General features: G+C 45.5%; 1 protein-coding gene and 1 pseudogene across 1 annotated transcript in view; one reads left to right on the top strand and one right to left on the bottom strand.

Moving 5' to 3' along the window:
• The window catches only part of LOC124716713 (serine/threonine-protein kinase par-1-like), a 461,973-nt gene that overhangs the window by 230,560 nt on the left and 211,149 nt on the right, over nt 1–20,264 (top strand). The window lies entirely within an intron of this gene.
• On the bottom strand, nt 1,750–1,867 carry LOC124717673 (annotated as a pseudogene).

Consider the following 20,264-nt stretch of genomic DNA (forward strand, 5'->3'; position numbering starts at 1 on the left):
TGAAAAGTCAGCGACGAAGGGAGTCATCCTAAAGCAACGATTTTTATACGAAATACAGGATGGGAAACGAAAGGTGGGCAACTCGTGACTTCTAGCCGCACAGATCATTGTGGTAATGTAGTCGTGAAAGTTGAAAATCTACGCTAGACCGGGACTCGAACCGGATGCTCCGCTGTTCTCGATCGGTTTCCTTAACCGTCTCGGCCATCCGGACACGTTTGCCGTCCGACATAAATTCTCAGCTGAGAACAGAGATTTCCAAACACGATTTAATGTTCCAAAAGGACTCGATGCGAAAACTCGTCACAAGCCCTTCGCCAGATTCCAACTGGCAGTGTGGCTGATGATCTAGTGGGGAATGTTGGCCCCCCAGCAAGAAGTTACTCCTGAAAATGTCGCCAAAGTTTCAGGAATAATTTGGCAAACTTCAAGCAAATCAGCCGGGCGAGCGGTTCTAGGCGCTTCAGTCCGGAACCGCGCTGCTGCTGCGCTCGCTGGTTCGAATCGTGCCTCGGGCATGGATGTGTGCGATGTCCTTAGGTTAGTTAGGTTTAAGTAGTTTTAATTTCTAGGGGACTGATGACCTCAGATGTTAACTCCCGTAGTGCTGAGAGCCATTTGAACCATTTCAAGCAAATCCATCCGAAGACTGACTTGAAGCGTTCCAATAAGCGGAAAATGCTGAGACAGAACCTACACACGTTTCCATTCAAAATCCAAAGCCATAATGCCACACCTATACGACATGTACGAAACGGATTATCACAGTGATTAATGATGAACGATTTGGTGTTGGCTGCATCTGGTTCGCTTGAGTGGAGTCGTAAATAAACAGAACTAGAGGTTTTGGGATTCCGTAAATGTGTGTGAAACGAGACCACTGGAGCCTCCCAAAGTTACTGGTTCGGTTGCGAGAAATGATCACTACTGAACGTTACGTTGCAATTTTGGAACAATCTGTAGCCACACAGCAGGCGTTGGAAGAGGACGAGGCACCGCGTGGTTCAAGTAAGATTAGCCCGCCTCATCGCACGTAGTAGGCGTTTCGCTTTCCTGATGAACACTTCGGGAATAGAGTCGTTGCGCTGGATTATTGCAGATGTTCTCGCACGGGAATGGATCGGCCTTCATGCTGGCCCCATCAGAGTCCTTGCGACTACTTTCAGTGGGGCACATAGAAAGACACTGTCTACCTCTATCGGAACCATCCCACCACGCTGGACGAGCTAGAATAGGCAATGAATGTGGCATCTGAATCCAGTTCCGTTGTGACACTATAGGATGTGATGGAAAATTTTCATTGTTCGTTTGCACCGTCCCCACACTGCGAGTGGTGGACATACAGAGCATATTGTAATGTGCTTGCAAAGGCAGCCTGCGGAGGATGAGTTTGATTATGCACACTGATAGTGTACGAGCTGTACAGCGTACAGCGCCGTCTGCTAGCAGGTTTTCGAACTATTTCGAAACTTCTGTATGACTTATGTATAAAATTCTTCCAGCTTTCACTATAAACATACCGTTTTTCGCGCTCGTCTGTCAATCTTAATATACTCAGTCTTCAGGCCAAAGTGGCCTACGGGGACCAACCGACCGCCGTGTCATCCTCGGTGGAGGATGCGGATAGGAGGGGCGTGGGGTCAGCACACCGCTCTCTCGGTCATAAGATGGTATTCTTGACCGAAGTCGCTACTATTCGGTCCAGTAGCTCCTCAATTGGCATCACGAGGCTAAGTGCACCCCGAAAAATGGCAACAGCACATGGCGGCCTGGATGGTCACCCAACCAAGAGCTGACCACGCCCAACAGCGCTTAACTTCGGTGATCTCACGGGAACCGGTGTAGCCACTGCGGCAAGGCCGTTGCCTCAATCTTAATAATCGAGACATTTAATTTTGACTTCAGGGGCTCCATTATTGGATAGTCTGTACATATAAACGTGACTTTGAGGCCAAACGTGCCCGGTGTAAATAAAACTTTTGTTACAGTCGCGAAAGATGGAATATTTCTCAGTATTACATACGACACCTATGTGGTACTTAAATTAAATGAGATGTTGTTATACAGTAAATTTTATATGAAATTTAGGTATCTTGTCCACATTTCATTCTCAACACTGTGGCAACTAAAATCGACCATACGGAAAGTATACGCTATGGACTTTTACCTCTGCAAACTCTGCAAAATTTCGTGCAATGGTTTACTACATTTAATGCTGCACAAGAACTGCGTTGAACATCGAAACAAAATTAAGTCATTTATGGGGAAAAGGTATCAGTGAAGAAGACGTGTAAAAATCAAATTTTTGGGCCAAATAGTTTTTGTGGAATCGAATGATAAGTGTGTCAAAGCAGTGGGAACACCATGTGTCTGCACAGGCAAGCAGTGCAGCGATGACAAAATCTCGCACAGTGCAGAATGCGGGGAGCACGTGTCTGCAGCAGCGAAAGGGTTCATGAAGAGACAAAGCACTAGAAATTTCGAGAAATTGCATTCAAACGAATAAAATTCGTTAAGTATGGCACTTCAATATTGTTTTTAAATAAAGAAAATATTATGCACATGACAAGGATTGAACTCGTAACCTTTCACGTAGAGGCCGAACACCTTCACCGTTACGTAAACGCAGCTCGTCTGTGTTCACTGCTCCTTGAGAAGTATAACACGTCACGCAAAATACTGACAAACACCGTTGGTACGACTATGAATATTCACGCTTCGTCGAAGTACAATAGGAAATAAACAATTACCGCTGTTCTTTATTGCGAAAAAGCAGTTCGTGAGATCGATACAAACACCTTTCCTTGCTATCGCCTGAATTAGGGGTCTTATTGCTTGTTTTGTTTAATTAATTAATAGAATATGAAGCAGTCGTTATAAAGAATGCTTTTTCCAAACTTCATATAAAAGAAAGTCTGCTATCAAGACATTGCTTTTGTTCTATTACTTTATTTGTGACTGAACGTTTCTAAAACTGAAGACACTCGTCCATGCTCTGCACTGCAGTCGAGATCTGGCAACATCGTTCTCTGGTCATTGGCTGACTGTGTTTTGTGACGTCAGATGCGCAGAACGAACCTAAGCTCGGCCGCCAACATAAATTACGCGCACTTAGTGGAGGCCGAAATGCACGCGTTTTAGCTCAAGCAGGCTGGCGTGAGGAGGGAAGAACTATAGACGTGAGGTCTGGAACATGACAAGGAATGAGAATTCAGAGTGCGGACGAAATTAGTTTGATACTTAACTTTAATCCAGTAACGATGAACGTCGCTCTTGACGGTACATGATTCACAATATTATCTGTTAGTAACTGAATATAGCGCCTTGCTAGGTCGTAGCAAATAACGTAGCTGAAGGCTATGCTAAACTGTCGTCTCTGCAAATGAGAGCGTATGTAGACAGTGAACCATCGCTAGCAAAGTCGGCTGTACAACTGGGGCGAGTGCTAGGGAGTCTCTAGACTAGACCTGCCGTGTGGCGGCGCTCGGTCTGCAATCACTGATAGTGGCGACACGCGGGTCCGACGTATACTAACGGACCGCGGCCGATTTAAAGGCTACCACCTAGCAAGTGTGGTGTCTGGCGGTTTCACCAGTGGTGGTGATTACTAGCTGTACAGCCAGCACCGATGTGAGTGAGTGTTGCAGTGTGCAAGACACACTGGTTCTGCGTCTTAGGCTGGAGGGAATCACAGTGAAGGTGATGCTAATGTTATGAAGATGATTAAATGAACGTTGGTGACGGTGAAGAAGAAGAAGAAGAAGAAGAAGAAGCTGATAAAAATATGTGAAGCATCAAATACAAATTTACGTAGTCTAGTATCTGTAAGCATTGATACTATATGTAAGTTACAGACAGACCAAACATTGCTTGGGCATTCATTCTGCTAAATTTTGTATTAGAAACAGAAACAAAACTGCAGCTGTGTTTGTAGTGTATTCTTGGAAGCACCTTTGAAATTATGAAACAGTCGTACAAAGAAATATGCGTAATGTACAAACGTATAAGTGCAGCTGCCTCTCGTGTCTACAGCGTTACAATCGTCTGTGTGGCAGCGCGTCTTCGTAGCCCTATAGATGGCTATTGCTTTCGCCTACAGCATATGCACTTCGTTGTTGGAAGCTGTCAAAAGTTACCTGGTGTCAGGGATTTCCTTAAGTTGACTGTATTAGTGTCTTAGTACTAAAGTATAAATGTATTAAAACTTCATGTATCATACGATTTTTTTTTTCAAGCATCTCAGCGTTTATAGCGCCTTGTCTTCTGCACTCCGTAACGTACAACGATGTATTTGTGCAGGTACTCGTACATTCAGCGGCATATGTCGATACTGTCTGCAAAATCTATTCTGACTATACACTACTGTCCATTAAAATTGCTACACCAAGAAGAAATGCAGATGATAAACGGGTATTCATTGGACAAATATATTATACTAGAACTGACATGTGATTACATTTTCACGCAATTTGGGTGCATAGATCCTGAGAAATCAATACCCAGAACAACCACCTCTGGCCGTAATAATGGCCTTGATACGCCTGGGCATTGAGTCAGAGCTTGTATGGCGTGTACAGGTGCAGCTGCCCATGCAGCTTCAACATAATACCACAGTTCATCAAGAGTAGTGACTGGCGTATTGTCACGAGCCAGTTGCTCGGCCACCATTGACCAGACGTTTTCAGTTGGTGAGAGATCTGGAGAATGTGCTGGTCAGGGCAACAGTCGAACATTTTCTATATCCAGAAAGGCCCGTACAGGACCTGCAACATGCGGTCGTGCATTATCCTGCTGAAATGTAGGGTTTCGCAGGGATTGAATGAAGGGTAGAGCCACGGGTCGTATCACATCTGAAATGTAACGTCTACTTTTCACAGTGCCGTCAATGCGAACAAGATGTGACCGAGACGTGTAACCAATGGCATCCCATACCATCAAGCCGGGTGATACGCCAGTATGGCGATGAAGAATACACGCTTCCAATGAGCTTTCATCGTGATGTCGCAAACACGGATGCGACCATCATGATGCTGTAAACAGAACCTGGATTCATCCGAAAAAATGACGCTTTGCCATTCGTGCACCCAGGTTCGTCGTTGACTACACCATTGCAGGCGCTCCTGCCTGTGATGCAACGTCAAGGGTAACCGCAGCCACTGTCTCCGAGATGATAGTCCATGCTGCTGCAAACGACGTCAAACTGTTCGTGAAGACGGTTGTTGTCTTGCAACGTCCCCATCTGTTGACTCAGGGATCGAGACGTGGCTGCACGATCCGTTACAGCCATGTGGATAAGATGCCGGTCATCTCGACTGCGAGGCCGTGGGCATCCAGCACGGCGTTCCGTATTACCCTCCGGAACCCACCGATTCCATATTCTGCTAACAGTCATTGGATCTCTACCAACGCGAGCAGCAATGTCGCGATACGATAAACCGCAATCGCGACAGTCTACAATCCGACCTTTATCAAAGTCGGAATCGTGATGGTGCGCATTTCTCCTCCTTAAACGAGGCATCACAACAACGTTTCACCAGGCAACGCCGGTCAACTGCTGTTTGTGTATGGGAAATCGGTTGGAAACCTTCCTCATATCAGCACGTTGTAGGTGTCGCCACCGGCGCCAACCTTGTGTGAATGCTCTGAAAAGATAATCATTTACAGATCACAGCATGTTCTTCCTGTCTGTTAAATTTCGCGTCTGTAGCACGTCATCTTCGTTGTGTAGCACTTTTAATGGCCAGTAGTGTAGTTATCAGCAAAGCGGTAATAAATTTAAACGTCATGCACGATGCGCCAGTTTGTCACACATCTAATTATTTAAAACGCCATACCTGCTGAACTATCATACATAGGTGGTTCTTATCCCCACCATGATTGTTGCCTGACAGTATGAAATATGTGTACCAAGTATGATTGAAATTGATCCAACAGTTTCGGAGATTTGGAAACACACACACACACACACACACACACACACACACACACACACACACACACACACACACACACACACACAGATATATATGCACAGCTCCGTGGGAAATTCTTATAAAGGCTGCTGGTGGTGTAGCCTGATATATATCTGTGTGTGTGTGTGTGTGTGTGTGTGTGTGTGTGTGTGTGTGTTTCCAAATCTCATATATATATGATTGTTGTGGTCTTCGGTGCTGAGACCGGTTTGATGCAGCTCTCCATGCTACTCTATCCTGTGCAAGCTTCTTCATCTCCCAGTACCTACTGCAACCTACATCCTTCTGAATCTGCTTAGTACATTCATCTCTTGGTCTCCCTCTACGATTTTTACCCTCCACGCTGCCCTCCAATACTAAATTGGTGATCCCTTGATGCCTCATCAGAACATGTGCTACCAACCGATCCCTTCTTCTAGTCAAGTTGTGCCACAAACTTCTCCCCAATCCTATTCAGTACCTCCTCATTAGTTATATGATGTACCCATCTAATCTTCAGCATTCTTCTGTAGCACCACGTTTCGAAAGCTTCTATTCTCTTCTTGTCCAAACTATTTATCGTCCACGTTTCACTTCCATAAATGTCTACACTCCATACAAATACTTTCAGAAACGCCTTCGTGACACTTACATCTATACTCGATGTTAACAACTTTTTATTCTTCAGAAACGCTTTCCTTGCAATTGCCAGTCTACATTTTATATCATCTCTACTTCGACCATCATCAGTTATTTTGCTCCCCAAATAGCAAAACTCCTTCACTACTTTTAAGTGTCTCCTTTCCTAATCTAATTCCCTCAGTATCACCTGACTTAATTCGGCTACATTCCATTATGCTCGTTTTGCTTTTGTTGATGTTTATCTTATATCCTCCTCTCAGACACTGTCCATTCCGTTCAACTTCTCTTCCAAGTCATTTGCTGTCTCTGACAGAATTCCAATGTCAGAATTACAATATATATTATTCAGTTAGATATTAAATATAGATTTCAAATAAAAGTAAAAAAAGAGTCGCTACCATTGATAAAGGAAGTACCATCTTATCACTTACAAAACGAGAACGCTACGCATCAATCTGTCCGTGGCTCTGTTCAATTGCTCGAAACGTTTTATACTTAACAGCGCTCGGAAATCTTAAAAGTAGATTTTTTTTCCTAGAGTTTGAAGGGTGTGTCGTACTTTTTTAGTACATCAAAATAGGCACGCACTCACAGATGATTGCTGTCTAATAAAACACAGTGCGCAGGTGCCAGCACCCGTGTGAATACGCCCCGAATATTTTATAGTTTAAGAGGGCTGGAAGTCACATCTTGAAAAGTGGTTTTCTTCTCGAGCTTTTCTCAAGAATTACGTCTTGCTGCTATACGAAATTGACGTCCGGGGCACACCGTCAGATGCGCTTGTGCGACGGGCCACCCTTTCGTGCTAAGCACGACAGAGATTCGAGCTACAAAAGCTGTGGCGACTGCGTCCGGTGGCGAGTACGGAGGAGAAGAAACCCTGTTTCCTTTTTGAAGTGGCGGCCCGCGCTGCCCGTCGAGCCTCGTTCGCAGTATGTGGCCGCCTGAAGCACCGCACAGAAGGCAGCGCTTTAATAAGTACAGCTCTCGAGAGAGAGCGGGCGCGGTTTCTCTGTACACTGTGCATTATACAGAAAGCTGCCGTCCGCAAGAGGCGGTGGCTGTCCGCTCTGCTTTCACAGCCGGCGTCGTCCCTGAAAGCACCCTCCCCCACTCACTCCCGCTCTCCTGCCACACAGCTAACAAGTCACTTTGCATTAACCTGGCCAGCTGTAGCCTGTCGATAGAGGGGAGCGGCTTACGCGCTCACTACCCGCCGTGTTTCTTCCTGGTTGCCGATGGAGAATTTACCCGTGGCGTGTACATACGATATGTACATGCTACAGGCACAACTCCGTGGAAAATTCTTATAAAGACTGCTTGTGGTGTAGCCTGATACTGTTCTTTCGAACGAAATCGGCGGTGACAACACATTTGTATCAAGACAGCTGTGGTGGTTTCGTCTTATACCTGAGTCTGACATACATCTGCATTTCTACTCCGCAAGCCACCCGGCGGTGTGTGGCGGAGGGTACTTTACGTGCCACTGCATTGCCTCCCTTTCCTGTTCCAGTCGCGCTCGAATATCTCTAATATCTCCTCGGGAGTTATAAGTAGGGGGAAGCAATATATTCGATACCTCATCCAGAAACGCACCCTCTGGAAACCTGGACAGCAAGCTACACCGCGATGCAGAGCGCCTCTCTTGCAGAATCTGCCATTAGAGTTTGCTAAACATCGCTGTAACGCTATCACTTTTACCAAATAACCCTGTGGCGAAAAGCGCCGCTCTTCTTTGGATCTTCTGTATCTCATCCGTCAACCCGATCTGGTACGGATCCCACACTGATGAGCAATACTCAAGTATAGGCCGAACGAGTGTTTTGTAAGCCATCTCCTTTGTTGATGGACTACATTTTCTAAGGACTCTCCCAATGAATCTAAACCTGGCACCCGCCTTACCAACAATTAGTTTTATATTATCATTCCACTTCAAATCGTTCCGCACGCATACTCCCAGATATTTTACAGAAGTAACTGCTACCAGTGTTTGTTCCGCTATCATATAATCATACAGTAAAGGATCATTCTTTCTATGTATTTACAATACATTACATTTGTCTAAGGGTCAGTTGCCACTCCCTGCACCAAGTGCCTATCCGGTGCAGATCTTCCTGCACTTCACTGCAGTTTTCTAATGCTGTAACTTCTCTGTATACTACAACATCATCCGCGAAATGCCGCATGGAACTTCCGACACTATCTACTAGGTCATTTATATATATTGTGAAAAGCAATGGTCCCATAACACTCCACCGTGGCACGCCAGAGGTTACTTTAACCTCTGTAGACGTCTCTTCATTGAGAACAACAAGCTGTGTTCTGTTTGCTAAAAACTCTTCAATTCAGCCACACAGCTGGTCTGATATTCCGTAGACTCTTACTTTATCAGGCGACAGTGCGGAACTGTATCGAACGCCTTCCGGAAGTCAAGTAAAATAGCATCTACCTGGGAGCCTGTATCTAATATTTTCTGGGTCTCATGAACAAATGAAGTGAGTTGGGTCTCACGCGATCGCTGTTTCCGGAATCCATGTTGATTCCTACATAGTAGATTCTGGGTTGCCAGAAATGACATAATACGCGAGGAAAAAAACATGTTCTAAAATTCTACAACAGATCGACGTCAGAGATATAGGTCTATAGGTTTGCGCATCTGCTCGACGACCCTTCTTGAAGACTGGGACTACCTGTGCTCTTTTCCAATCATTTGGAACCTTCCGTTCCTCTAGAGACTTGTGGTACACGGCCTGTTAGAAGGGGGCGAGTTTTTTGGCGTACTCTGTGTAGAATCGAATTGGTATCGCGTGAGGTCCAGTGGACTTTCCTGTGTTGAGTGATTTCAGTTGCTTTTCTATTCCTTGCACACTTATTTCGATGTCAGCCATTTTTTCGTTCGTGCGAGGATTTAGAGAAGGAACTGTGTGTGTGTGTGTGTGTGTGTGTGTGTGTGTGTGTGTGTGTGCGCGCGCGCGCAGCGAAGGTAAACAGCGCCTCGGGCGAAGCACCTTGTTCCATCTGGCTTGAGAGGCTTTTGTGCAGGGTTCTGGGCAGGTAAGCAAGCGGCCAGGTGCGTTTCTCCTCAACTCAGTCCAGGCACAAAAAACTGACGTCCCCGGCGACCGCGGGCCTCTTATCTGAACACACCTGCCGTTCTGACTGCCCGGGTCGTGGGGAACGCAGGTGGCAGGCGCCTGTTACGTAGGCAACCGGTCAAGCACGCTCCACATCGCAACCGATATCCAATGGAAGCACGAGCGAGTTATCGAATATAGCCATCGCCCATCAGCAATGCATTCTAGCATTTGTAGACTTAGAGAAAGCTTTTGAGAATGTTGACTGGAATACTCTCTTTCAGATTCTGAAGGTGGCAGGGGTAAAATACAGGGAGCGAAAGGCTATTTACAATTTGTACAGAAACGAGACGGCAACTATAAGAGTTGAGGGGCATGAAAGGGAAGCAGTGGTTGGGAAGGGAGTGAGACAGGGTTGTAGCCTGTCCCCGATGTTATTCAATCTGTATATTGAACAAGCAGTGAAAGAAACAAAAGAAAAATTCGGAGTAGGTATTAAAATTCATGGAGAAGAAATAAAAACTTTGAGGTTCGCCAATGACATTGTAATTCTGTCAGAGACAGCAAAGGACCTGGAAGAGCAGTTGAATGGAATGGACAGTGTCTTGAAAGGAGGATATAAGATGAACATCAACAAAAGCAAAACGAGGATAATGGAATGTAGTCGATTTAAGTCGGGTGATGCTGAGGGAATTAGATTAGGAAATGAGACATTTAAAGTAGTAAAGGAGTTTTGCTATTTGGGGAGCAAAATAACTGATGATGGTCGAAGTAGAGAGGATATAAAATTTAGACTGGCAATGGCAAGGAAAGCCTTTCTGAAGAAGAGAAGTTTGTTAACATCGAGTATAGATTTAAGTGCCAGGAAGTCATTTCTGAAAGTATTTGTATGGAGTGTAGCCATGTATGGAAGTGAAACATGAACAATAAATAGTTTGGATTGAATAGGATTTAGGAGAAGAGAAGTTTGTGGCACAAGTTGACTAGAAGAAGGGATCGGTTGGTAGGACATGTTCTGAGGCATCAAGGGATCACAAATTTAGTATTGGAGGGCAGCGTGGAGGGTAAAAATCGTAGAGGGAGACCAAGAGATGAATACACTAAGCAGGTTCAGAAGGATGTAAGTTGCAGTATGTACTGGGAGATGATGAAGCTTGCACAGGATAGAGTAGCATGGAGAGCTGCTTCAAACCAGTCTCAGGACTGAAGACCACAACAACAACAACATTGCATTATTGTGTTTTCAAGCTGACAATCGGCCCACACTATGTAAGAGTAGTTACAGACGCGATGGAGAACTTTGATATTCGGAGAGGATTATTTTGCTTGGCAAGCGCACTCTCCTTGACGAAGAAACAGAATGGCGTAGAGAGCAATTTAGATGTCTCTGTTTGTGCGTAAGCGTGAAATGCTTGCACGTAGTGCACTTGGCACTAAACTGCCGCTCCAGCTATCATTAGAATTAGTGTTAAGCTTTCTACAAATCTCGGTTGATACTTTCCGTTCTTTCCTCACTACAGGAGAAAATTTAAAAGCAGAGAAGTAATTACCGGCGACCAACATAACTTGAAGAAAGGCTAGCATTTACGCTCTGCTTATTAGCAACTGGAAACTTTTACGTATTTACGTTAGTGGTTAAAATGCGATGCAATAACAGCTATATCTCAGTTCCTCATGCCAGCAGAGACTTTTTCTCGAAGAAGTCTGATGTGCCTTAAATGACAACTAATGGGTATTGATTTGATGTCAATAAAGACAAATTAATTTTAAAATTGACCGTCCGTCTCCAGTGTTACACCCTGTACACTTGGAGGTACCCTCTGCCACTCACTTCTCACTGGTGTTCAAAGTAAATGCGTAGATACACACAGATGAGGTTTGTCACGGCTAGAAGGATCAATGCGTAACTCAAACGTGGCAAAATTGGACTTGGTTGCAGTGCGGCACTGAAACGTCCGCTCGGCCCTTGTCTTGTGGTGCGAGCCGCAGCCGCTGGTGCACTGGGCGTGTACTGCACAGCGGCCTCTGACGTCACAGCGCGAGGGCCACTTTTTGGCCGGCGTTGTAGCGATGGGGGGGGGGGGGGGGGAGGCGAGGGGTTGTCGGACGTGGGTGTGGGGGTGGCGAAGAAGCGGTCGGCACCCATACCTGGGCGCCCTATCGACCAGTCGGTATCGACCTCTCGGAGAATGCTTCAATGTCGTCCGCACTACACACACACACACACACACACACACACACACACACACACACACACCTCTCTCTCTCTCTCTCTCTCTCTCTCTCTCTCTCTCTCTGAGCAAAAAAGTCCATCACAATGTCTGTAGGCGGTGGTTACTTGTTTAATTTTTGTTTCCCCATTAGCCGCGCTGTACCAAGCACACGATTTTACTATGCAGCACAAAGTACGCATTTCGAGAATTTATTTTTGTATAATACAGTTTAAACAGGACATACCACACAGTCGAGAGTGTCATTGATTGCAACAGCAACGAAACTGCTACGTCCGTGTTTCGATGCCGATGAAAGTGCAGTCGTAACAAATAAATAATGAAACGGAGAAACAAATCAACCAACAAACGAAAACTGTACTGTTGTTCATACTTCCGTTGCGTTGGCTCATTTCGAGTAACAAAAGTCGCTCCTGGCGGAGCGGGATTATTCTGGAAGAGCAGTTAGCACTACTGTTGTGAGATAAAATTTGCAGAAAATTAGGGAACTGGTGCTGTAAGGAATAGGAAGGACAGGGACCTAAAAGTTGGGACAGAAGAAAATCGAACAAAATTTTCAATCATTGTGCAGGGTGTCCCAGAATGAAAGGTTAATACTCATATGACAGGAACGCTCACTCGAAGCAATAAACTTCACATGGACACCTTTGCTATTCCGAATACTTTTCGAGACAGAACGCTTCTAATGTACAGTTGTTACTGAACTACTGGCGCACGTGCATGTGTGTCTGTGTCTTCTCCACTTAACCTCTTTGCCGTTTTACTCTAGCCCTACTACATCGTTACTTTCGACGTCTTTGCTCGGGATATCTTCCTGTAATTAAACTATACTGTTGAAGGCGCTATTCATCGTGGTGTGCACTGAGAATGTAGCAGAGAGAAGCATCGTTTAACAGTGTTTGTAGACGCGCTGGCTGAGATGCAACACATCTACATTAATGAAGAATATGCAGATAAGGTGCATGTTTACAGCTTCTGCAGCGCTTTCCGATACGCCGAACACCTGATCGTAGACGTTTACCAAAGTTTTCAGCACAACGCGTCTAACAGGTTTCTTCCAAGTCCCCATTTCGTCTTCTGAACAAGTAGTTAAACAACCTTTGCACGAACAAGAACACATTATTGAAATGGTGCACTGTAGTCCTATTCACGGCACAGGGCAACTATCAATGTCCTACATAACACTGAAGCGCCAGAGAAACTGTATAGGCATGCGTATTCAAATACAGAGATATGTAAACAGGCAGAATACGGTGCTGCGGTCGGCAACGTCTATATAAAGGCAACAAGTGTCTGGCACAGTTGTCAGATCGGTTACTGCTGCTACAATGGCAGCTTATCAAGGTTTAAATGAGTTTGAACGTGGTGTTATGGTCGGCGAACGAGCTATGGGACACAGCATCTCCGACTTAGCGATGAAGTGGGGATTTTACCATACGACCATTTCACTAGATATCGTGAATATGAAGAATCCGGTAAAACATCTTATCCCCGACACCGCTGCGGACGGAAAAAGAACCTGCAAGAATGGGACCAACGACGGCTGAAGAGAATCGTTCAACGTGACAGAACAACTCTTCCGCAAATTGCTGCAGATTTCAAAGCTGGGCCATCAGCATCAACGAAACATCGATATGGGCTTTCAGAGCCGAAGGCCTACTCGTGTATCCTTGATGACCGCACGACACAAAGCTTTACGCCTCGCCTGGGCCCGCCAACACATTGGACTGTTGACACCTGGAAACATCTTGCCTGGTCGAACGAGTCTGGTTTCGAATTGTATCGAGTGGATGGACGTGTACGAGTATAGAGACAACCTCATGAATCCATGGATCCTGCATGTCAGCAGCGGACTGTTCATGCTGGTGAGGCCGTGTAATGGTGTGCGGCGTGTGCAGTTGGAGTGACATGGGACACCTGATACTTCTAGATACAACTCTTACAGGTGACACATACGTAAGCATCGTGTCTGATCACCTGCATCCATTTGTGTCCATTGAGCATTACGCCGGGCTTGGGCAATTCCAGCTGGAGAAAGCGACACCTCACATGTACAGAGTGGCTCCAGACACACTCTTCTGAGTTCAAACACTCCCTCTGGCCACCACACTACGCGGACAGGAACTTTATTGTTCCCCAGGGAAGCGACCTGGGACCTCTGCTGTTCCTGATCTATACAAATGACCTGGGTGACAATCTGAGCAGTTCTCTTAGGTTGTTCGCAGATGATGCTGTAATTTACCGTCTAGTAAGGTAATCCGAAGACCAGTATCAGTTGCAAAGCGATTTGGAAAAGACTGCTGTATGGTGTGGCAGGTGGCAGTTGACGCTAAATAACGAAAAGTGTGAGGTGATCCACATGAGTTCCAAACGAAATCCGTTGGAATTCGATTACTCGATAAATAGTACAATTCTCAAGGCTGTCAATTCAACTAAGTACCTGAGGGTTAAAATTACGAACAACTTCAGTTGGAAAGACCACATAGATAATATTGTGGGGAAGGCGAGTCAAAGGTTGCGCTTTCATTGGCAGGACACTTAGAAGATGCAACAAGTCCACTAAAGAGACAGCTTACACTACACTCGTTCGTCCTCTGTTAGAATATTGCTGAGCGGTGTGGGATCCTTACCAGGTGGGATTGACGGAGGACATCGAAAGGGTGCAAAAAAGGGGAGCTTGTTTTGTATTATCACGTGATAGGAGATAGTGTGTGGCAGATATGATACGCGAGTTGGGATGGAAGACATTAAAGCAAAGACGTTTTTCGTCGCGGCGAGATCTGTTTACGAAATTTCAGTCACCAACTTTCTCTTCCGAATGCGAAAATATTTTGTTGAGCCCAACCTACATGGGTAGGAATGATCATCAAAATAAAATAAGAGAAATCAGAGCCCGAACAGAAAGGTTTAGGTGTTTGTTTTTCCCGCGCGCTGTTCGGGAATGGAATGGAATGGTAGAGAGATAGTATGGTTGTGGTTCGATGAACACTCTGCCAAGCACTTAAATGTGAATTGCAGAGTAGTCATGTAGATGGAGATGTAGACATCTTGGATGCCTTGCAACGTTGTATTCAGAAGAGATCTCCACCCCGTCGTACTCTTAAGGATTTAAGGGCAGCCCTGCAGGGTTCGTGGTATCCGTTCCCTCCAGCATTCCTTCATCATTAGTCGAGTCCATGGCACATCGTGTTGCGGTACTTCTGTATGCTTGCAGGGACCCTACAGGGTATAAGCAGGTGTACCAGTTTCTTTGGCTCTTTAGTGTCCCTTTCACATATAGCGGGTCCACAAACTTCACACTGGCGACAGCGCCATGCGACTTGAATTTTCTCGCAGTCAACAAAAAAGTTCTTAAGAGGGTTGTTTTTTTAAGTAAGGGCCGTTCGCGCGTATAGTCCCGTAGTTCGCGCGGACGCCGCAACAAGCCACCGCGCCACTTGCCGGCATCCTTCCCGTTCACACTGATGCAAGTTGCAGCTCTGTAGCTGACGTGTACGCATCGCTGTGCTACTTTATAATGTTTACGATTATAGAATCGCCCGCCGCGTGTGAGATACGGTCAGTGATACGTTTTTTGACCGCAAGAAGCCGATCAGCTGCAGAAATTCATCGTCAGTTAACAGAAGTTTATGGCTCGAATGCAATGAGTGAAGGTAAAGTGCGTCAGTGGTTTAGAGAGTTTAAAAATGGCCGTCAAAACGTCCTTGACGAAGAACGCTCAGGCCGGCCCTCTGTGGTCACTGATGATTTGGTGGCTGCAGTCGAAACAAAGATTCGTGAGGACAGAAGATTCACAATATCCACTCTTTCTTTGGAATTTCCACAAGTTTCAAGATCGGTTTTGTACAAATTTGTGTCTGAAAACCTGTACTTTAAGAAACTGTGTTGTCGGTGGGTACCCAGACGCCTCACAGAGGACCATAAAGGGAAGAGATTTACCACTTCATTGGACTTTTTGATTCGTTACGAGGAAGAAGGGGTGACATGTTGAGTCAAATTGTCACTCGAGATGAAACATGGGTATCCCATATCACTCCCGAAAGCAAGCGACAATCGATGGAATGGTGACACACAACCTCATCCGTCAAGGTCAAAGCCAAACAGACGCTGTCAAAGCGCAAAATTATGGCAACTGTGTTCTGGGACGGGCGCGGTGTTTTGCTAGTGGACTTTATGCCACGAGGAACGACAATCAACTCAGATGCCTACTGTGAAACTCTAAAGAAGCTCCGCAGAGCAATTCAAAACAAAAGGCGCGGCATGCTGACAAAAGGAGTTTTGCTCCTGCACGATAACGCTAGGCCTCACACCTCTCAAAAGACTCGGGATTTGATTGATTCTTTTGGCTGGGAAGTTTTGGACCATGCACCATACAGCCTCGACCTTGCTCCTAGCGATTTTCACCTTTTCCGGTATCTGAGACAGCATCTCGGCGGGCAGCGCTTCAATGACGACGATGAAATGAAAGCGGCCGTGAACTCTTGGCTGTCGGAGCAGGCGGCCGAATTCTTTGAAGAGGGAATTAAAAACTTAGTTGTACCTTATGACAAGTGCTTAAATAAACAAGACAACTATGTAGAAAAATAGGTAAAAGTGTGTAGAATCAGAAAAAAAGTTTTTTTACAAAAGTATTTGTATCTTTTTTAAAAATAAAAACGGCCCTTACTTAAAAAACAACCCTCGTACATCGTGAAAAAGAAGGTGCATTATTGCTCGACATAAGGACAAGTTTAGCCGGCCGAAGTGGCCGTGCGGTTAAAGGCGCTGCAGTCTGGAACCGCAAGACCGCTACGGTCGCAGGTTCGAATCCTGCCTCGGGCATGGATGTTTGTGATGTCCTTAGGTTAGTTAGGTTTAACTAGTTCTAAGTTCTAGGGGACTAATGACCTCAGCAGATGAGTCCCATAGTGCTCAGAGCCATAAGGACAACTTTAAGGCGTTCTTCAGATTCACACCTAACCAATTCCATTATCTTAATAGAAGGCAAGCTCAGGAGTATACTATGGTGACGAAAGTCATGGGATACCACGTAATATCGATCGGACTTCCTTTTGCCCGACAACTGGACATGGCATGAACAAGCCGTTGGAAGTTCTGTGCAGAAAATTGACAAGTGCTGCCTCTGTAGCCGTCCACAATTGCAGGTGCGGGAGGTCATGGACAAAGTAACCTCCATCGTCCGCCTTTGCACTGCTCCCCTCGACTGACACAGGCTGCACTGCGCTCTGAACCGGTGTGGACCACTTGGCGGACGTACACGTGGTGTGCGCGTCGCGGGCTGCGTTTGTATGGTGTCAGGTAACGGGCGAGGTATGGCGCCCAGAAAATATTCAGAGTTCAGAGTTGGCGGCCACTCGGCAAGCCGCGGCTCGTTAGCAACCAGGCGATGCCGCACAACGGCCCGACCACGTGGTCCAGCCGCGTGGCTGGGAATTCCGTGATGACGCTGTGTCGAAGGAGGACACCTGCCGGCAGTGCCGAAGATGGCGGACTTTGTGAAACCTTAATGGCATACATTTCACTGTTCGTATAGGAATTAATAGTAGCCAGATAAATGATGCTACCTCAAAAAGAAACTTGTACATTACCATTATTTGCACGACGATTATGATGGTGTAATCAGATTTTCAATATCTTATTAATTTAGAGTTTGGTGTCTGACGATAAATTATACAAGTAACACCCAGCAACGAATTTCCTAAATCCAAACGGTTCATCCGATTTTGTCGATGAACGTGTCTTTAGAAAGCTATTAGTGTAAACCTAAACTGGTAAAAATTACAGGCATGTAACTTGAACAGTACAGTGGAGGTCAAAGTTCCGATTACTATCGATCGCGTCACGCCGTTAAGTACACAGTTACACGAAAAAACGGTTGCCGCATGTTTATAAATATATTTATTCATCTGTGTCTGTTTATATCCGATATATGCTATTCATGAAGAAATTGGTCAATTATTTACTGTGTTTTAGAAAGCACAGAGACATTAGGCTGCTGGCTTACTTCTGTTCTATTCCTTTGATATATGTTTATTTAATTTGTTTATCTATTTAATAATGTGTGATAGTGTGTGTTTATGGTCCAGCTGTAGGAATATTTATTTAATTTCAAAAATGGTTCAAATGGCTCTGAGCAGTACGGGACTCAACTTTTGAGGTCATCAGTCCCCTGGAACTTAGAACTACTTAAACCTAACCTAAGGACGTCACACACATCCATGCCCGAGGCAGGATTCGAACCTGCGACCGTAGCGGTCGCGCGGCTCCAGACTGTAGCGCCTAGAACCGCTCGGCCACCTCGGCCGGCCGTTTAATTTCAAATTATTTAAATGTAAATCCAGTATTTCAAATGTGTTTCGTTATGTTTGTGAGTGTGCGTTGGCTTGGAGACAGGGTGGAAGCGCTCTAGCCAATCACAGCGATCGTTCCAAAAAGGACACGTGGAGAGAGTGTGGGAGTTCTGAGCAGTACGGGGGAGGACACGAGAGAGTGCTGGGCAGTACGGCGTGATGGACGCAGAGTCGCGGGAGACACGTGGAGAGTGGAGCAGTTCGCGAGTGGTCGCGGGAGAGAGAAATATTTCGTAGTGCCGACTTGTACACTTGTGAGTTTTCCATGGATTCTGCAGTGAAGACGTAGTATGCGTTTAGAAGTGAATATCTCACGAGCTATGTTGTTGTTCATAACTAATTACGTGAAGTAGGAATCTATTGTTTCCCCGTTATTCAACTTATATTTTATTTAATTGCTGGACCATTGGCACCCATAAGTGCTATACAGTAATAAAGGACATTCTTAAACGTACTTCTGCTGTCGTACTCATCATTTAAAGTCGTTGCGGTGACCGAGCGGTTCTAGGCGCTTCAGTCCAGAACCGCGCGACTGCTACGGTCGCAGTTTCGAATCCTGCCTCGGGCATGGAAGTGTATGATGTCCTTAGGTTAGGTTTAAGTAGTTCTAAGTTCTAGGGGACTGATGACCTCAGAAGTTAAGTCCCATAGTGCTCAGAGCCATTTGAACCATTTAAAGTCGTTAAAATAGTATCTGCAGAATTTATTTAATTGCAATCTTTCATTTATAAATTATGTTATGTTCAAAATTCGCGATTGCCGAGTGATAGGAACCTTCGACCATTCGATTCATGTGTCTATTCATATTGTATGCTGTAGACGCAGCAGTATTTGGCTTGTAATGCGGCAACTACGTATCCCAGCCCCTAGACTACGAAACCAGCCAAGCTTTTAATATTTCAACTCTGAGTCAGAGGGTACGTAGTTGAGGGCCATCACTCATCACATTCATTTGATCCCGCAGTGGATACGTGCACGTCCAGTCGTATCCACACGTCCGGCCCACTTTCATTTGCCTCACTCTGTGTTTTTAAGATATGCTTAATTTTTATTGACATTGGTGAATTCGGCGGTGACCTAAGTAGAGTTGGCTACTCGCTTGACGGGCAGAGGGGCAGTTGGTGTGCTATTAGAGGATGTGAAATGGGGAGTGTTTTATTTGTTTTCTAGTAATGACAAGGGCATGAGCGACTCGTACCAGTCTACATCTACATCTACATTTATACTCCGCAAGCCACCCAACGGTGTGTGGCGGAGGGCACTTTACGTGCCACTGTCATTACCTCCCTTTCCTGTTCCAGTCGCGTATGGTTCGCGGGAAGAACGACTGTCTGAAAGCCTCCGTGCGCACTCTAATCTCTCTAATTTTACATTCGTGATCTCCTCGGGAGGTATAAGTAGGGGGAAGCAATATATTCGATACCTCATCCAGAAACGCACCCTCTCGAAACCTGGCGAGCAAGCTACACCGCGATGCAGAGCGCCTCTCTTGCAGAGTCTGCCACTTGAGTTTATTAAACATCTCCGTAACGCTATCACGGTTACCAAATAACTCTGTGACTAAACGCGCCGCTCTTCTTTGGATCTTCCCTATCTCCTCCGTCAACCCGATCTGGTACGGATCCCACACTGATGAGCAATACTCAAGTATAAGTCGAACGAGTGTTTTGTACGCCACCTCCTTTGTTGATGGACTACATTTTCTAAGGACTCTCCCAATGAATCTCAACCTGGTACCCGCCTTACCAACAATTAATTTTATATGATCATTCCACTTCAAATCGTTCCGCACGCATACTCCCAGATATTTTACAGAAGTAACTGCTACCAGTGTTTGTTCCGCTATCATATAATCATACAATAAAGGATCCTTCTTTCTATGTATTCGCAATACATTACATTTGTCTATGTTAAGGGACAGTTGCCACTCCCTGCACCAAGTGCCTATCCGCTGCAGATCTTCCTGCATTTCGCTACAATTATCTAATGCTGCAACTTCTCTGTATACTACAGCAT

This window comes from Schistocerca piceifrons, chromosome 9, assembly GCF_021461385.2.
Source record: "Schistocerca piceifrons isolate TAMUIC-IGC-003096 chromosome 9, iqSchPice1.1, whole genome shotgun sequence".
Lineage (NCBI taxonomy): Eukaryota > Metazoa > Arthropoda > Insecta > Orthoptera > Acrididae > Schistocerca > Schistocerca piceifrons.